This window comes from Triticum dicoccoides, chromosome 3A (genome assembly GCF_002162155.2).
Source record: "Triticum dicoccoides isolate Atlit2015 ecotype Zavitan chromosome 3A, WEW_v2.0, whole genome shotgun sequence".
In the NCBI taxonomy this organism is placed as follows: domain Eukaryota; kingdom Viridiplantae; phylum Streptophyta; class Magnoliopsida; order Poales; family Poaceae; genus Triticum; species Triticum dicoccoides.
This window is the reverse complement of record NC_041384.1, coordinates 5,520,444-5,524,780: the sequence shown is the minus strand read 5'-3', so window position 1 is coordinate 5,524,780 and position 4,337 is coordinate 5,520,444. Positions and strand designations below refer to the sequence as shown.

Here is a 4,337-nt window from a genome sequence, read left to right as displayed (position 1 = left end):
GCGCATCGGTGGATCTGGCACGCGCGAGGCAGTGGATCTAGATTGCGAGATTAGGGGTAACAGCGGGGGTTGCGTAGTTGCGAGCTGGATTTGTTTATTTGGTGCATTTTCCCTCTCTGTTAATTGACGAGTGGTGGAGCAATTAAGAGATTTTTCTGTTCCAGACCGCACTGATATATTGGGACCTTGTTTAGTATTCATTGATGATCATAGTCTCAACTTTAAGCCAAGCAGATGATTTCCTCACGTAGCATCAATGAATACATGAGGAATTGCTGTGTCTCCTGGCAAGTTGTCTTAATTTCGTAGGGTTGTATACTAACCTTGTTTTGATCTTGCTGATGCAGGGTAAGGAGTTGAAAGGTGCAGGTGGTCAGGCCTGCAATGAGTGCGCCCTCCTGGTCTGCCGCCTTTGCTATGAGTATGAACATGAGGATGGCGTACAACAAGGAGTTGACGGCCTACTCAAGCGCCAAGGGAAGGCGGCAGGCTGGCAGCGCCACCAAGAGCCCAACACGAACCTCCAATATTGAGTCCTACCTATAATTCACGGATAAGGGTATTGATTAAGCTACTCCTGCCCTTCTGATTGATTAAAACGGCTGTTGATGCTTGTGCTAGCTTGCTAGGCCCTTCTGATTAAGTTACTCCTTAATCTTAGTGCTTCAACCTCCAAGATCTACTAGTTTTCTTGCTGAAATGAATGCAGGCATTTCAATTCCTTATGTTTCTACTCCGGGTTTTAGTCATAGAGCAAGGAATTCAGTATAAATTTAGGTGTACTTCAAGGGGTTGTCGTATGTCCAACACCAATTTCTGAAATGAATGTGGGTATTCCCTATCATAGTACTCCGGGTTTTAGTCAATTGCCTGTTTACAGTGTTGTTTTCTTTTGAGATATTACCGCGCTGCAGAAAATTCATAGAAAGAAAGTTAAAATTCAGAGTAGAACTTCATGAATGTACTGCTCTCATAAATTCACTTTAAGATTGGTGTTCTAGGCCAAGTTATTTAGCCAATTTGATGTTGTTCAGAATTTCTGAATGTACTCTGAGCATGCAAGCTAATTTACCTCGAGCATATTGTTTTCATCAGACTAGTGTACCTTGAGCATGCAAAGTAAACACATGCTACTCCACTTGTCTATTTGTACAGAAACTTTTGTTTAAATAATCCGAGCAAATAATCCAAATGGTGGAAACACATTCTGTTATGAAATTTGTCTACTCCACTTGTTTGACTGTATTGAAACCATTGTTTGCATGTTTCTAAAATACAGAGAAGAACACCCTGTGTTCTGGTAAAATATTTGTTGGCTATGATATGAAATTCCATGATGTGTGTGTTGTTTCAGTTTCTGTAGCTACAACAAAGTCCCAGTTTACTCTGTACTTGCTGCTGATGATTGCTGGCTAAATTTACAGTTGAAATAACAGTAGCCAAGGAGTAGATACAAGACGTATTTACCGTATTTTGCATCGAATGTTCAAAATCAGTTTTGTTCTTGTTCTGCGAGTCAAATTGCATAAGATGGGAGTATCACAACATGCATATACTGAAGATGGGAGTATCACAACCTGAATGTGCAGCTTATGTAGTTTCTGTATTTTTTTAACTCCCTTTTTCTGTTTGTACAGAAACTTCTGTTTAAATAAACCAAGCACATAAACCAAACGGTGCGAACACATTCTGTTCTGAAATTTGTCTACTCCACTTGTTTGTTTGTACTGAAACCTTTGTTTGCATGTTTCTAAAATACGGAGAAGAACACCCTGTGTTCCGGTAAAATATTTGTTGGCTATGATATGAAATTCCATGATGTGTGTGTTGTTTCAGTTTCTGTAGCTACAACAAAGTCCCAGTTTACTCTGTACTTGCTGCTGATGATTGCTAGCAAAATTTACAGTGGAGGTGTCGAGGAGGAGAGCAGCGGGCTGGAGCAGCCGCCGCTGGTTTTCTTACTGTTTTTTTTAAATGTCACAACTTACTATGCCGCTACCAAGTAAAAACCAACTTTGTTAGTACCCAGTAAAAACGAACCTGCTTTGCCACTAGCAAATAATGCACCATCTTGAATTGCAATTGATCCAATTCCCCTAGTTGCCAGAAATCAAAGCTTATGGCGGTGACCTACTGTTTGAGAGCAGCAGGGGCTTTGTCCTAGTTTACTGGCCTAATTTTTGTTAACACATTGGTACTACTACTAGTGGTATTGTTGGCATGATAAATGTCCCGAATCTTGTTGTTTATGATTGGGAGCACAGTCGTACTGTTACAACATGTTGTTGATTTTTTATATAGAGTCAGATGCTGTTGATTTTAGTACTAGTCAGACCTAAAATATTATTACTGTTTAAAGTGACTGTTTCTCCTTTTGTATGTTAGTTGGTTGTGCCCCTCTGCTGGAGGATCTCAGTCCAACTACTCTGGATGCATCTATGACATGGTGGACAAGGCAGTAGAAGCATGTGACATGGCAGCCAAGGGAGTTGTTTTGTGGGATGAAGTGTTGGTAAAGACAACAAGCCCCAAGGATCTGCATATGCGTTGCAAGTAACTCTGCCGCAACCACGGCCGGCTGTGCTTCTTCCTTGGCTACAAACCACCTAGGTGAGCTCTATCCCTCTCTGTGGTGCTTCTGGTGGCCTTGTACTGGTGATTGTGGTGTTGTACTCTGACCAGTGGCATGATTTACGCACTATGGCAATTTTAGGTTTAGGGAAAATATGCACTGTTGCTCCTGATCAATCCAATTGGCCAATATCCAGTTATCCTGCTATGTGTATGGATTTGTTTATGTGGATTTGGTCTAATCTATGTCCTCATGTTGATCTACTGGTCCGTGTGCGTGTGTGTGTGTGTGTGTGTGTGGAGTAAAGTTGTGGTTTGTGCTTCTCCTTTGTAACATGATGAAACAAGCACCTGTAGCGTCTGAGTTAGTGGGTGTTTGTCTACATGGTAAAGCTTCTTTGCCATGTATTTCATTAGGATGTGAACAATCTACTACATGCTCACAAAGCTATTGACTTAAATTTTGGGTTTCTTTGCTGTCAATGTTCGCCAAGCTATTTAAACGACGATGACAAAAGGAAATCATGAATACTCATATAGAAACTATATGGTAATAACTATACACGTTATCATTGAGTTTGCTGTGTGTTTATAGAATGACATGGTTAGCTAATTAAGCCCTGTTCGTGTATCTTTTAGAATTTGCTTCATTGGTAGCACATTCAGATATATTAATTAATTTTGTGCATGTTGGAGAATTTAGACGATGTTAACAAACCGTAATCACGAATACTTGTATAGAAACTTGCACGACCATCTTGTTTAATTTTGTGATATTCCTCCATACTAGGAGTTAATCAGCTGAACTGTTATTCAGCTTTCATTGGCAGTTTTAATTTCACTGAAATCATCTTTTCTTTTCTATGCTCATGTTCAAGCCTGGTAGTATATTTTTTTCCAAATGGTCTGTTTACTTGATTTATCTGTTGTTTGATTTTGCTCCATCAGCTTTCCTGATGTCCCCGTACATATATATGTTGGTTGTAATCTTCTTGAAGAATGCAAGTACTTGATATTCCATTCTGTTCTTGTAGGTGAATGGAACTCCGTTGAGGACTTCTACCCATGTTGAAGAGCAGCTAGCTTTTGTACTGGTAGAGCGGTCTATTTGTAGATCCCATTATTTATGATTGTGTGGATCTGGGTGAAGTTTGAAGTTCCTGAGTATGCAAGATTCGATGGTTAAACTGGTTGATGTGATGTGAATGATTGTATGAAAACTGGTTGTTGTGATGTGAATGAGTGTATGTAGTTTCACGTGTTCTGTTCTGTATAGCATATTATAATAAACTTATTTTAGCTATTATTTGAAGATTTTCATATGCTTTCTCTCTTCTGTCTGTTTGATATATACATATATATTGTTTATTAATAAGTCATGAAAAATCTGACATTTGGGACCCATCTGTAAACTGGAGCTGGGAACAAAAGTTGGAAATAAAAAATAAATTGATTGCAAAATGTTGTGCTAGAAAATAAGAAGGCCAAATTGTAGGCCAGGCCCATGTAGCTTACTGAAATTAACATAAAATACATATATTAAAAGGGCTTGCCTAAAAAATAATACATGGGTTGAATTACTGGGTCAGACCCATGTAGCTAATAAAAACACAGGAAAAAAACACATTAAAAAGCCGAATTGTTGGGCTAGGCTCATGTAGAAAACTGAATTGGACCGGGCTGAATCTTATGCCACATCAGATTGCCACGTCGGATGCCTACGTGGCTTGGGGAGGCTGCTAGTGACAAAACAAAACAATAGGCAT

General features: G+C 39.4%; 1 long non-coding RNA gene across 1 annotated transcript; it reads left to right on the top strand.

Moving 5' to 3' along the window:
- The first annotated feature begins 412 nt into the window (after positions 1–412).
- LOC119270887 lies at positions 413–3,830 on the top strand. The gene is made up of 3 exons (XR_005134349.1): positions 413–559; positions 2,386–2,610; positions 3,606–3,830. It is a non-coding gene; the product is annotated as an uncharacterized LOC119270887 (long non-coding RNA).
- The last annotated feature ends 507 nt before the right edge of the window (positions 3,831–4,337 follow it).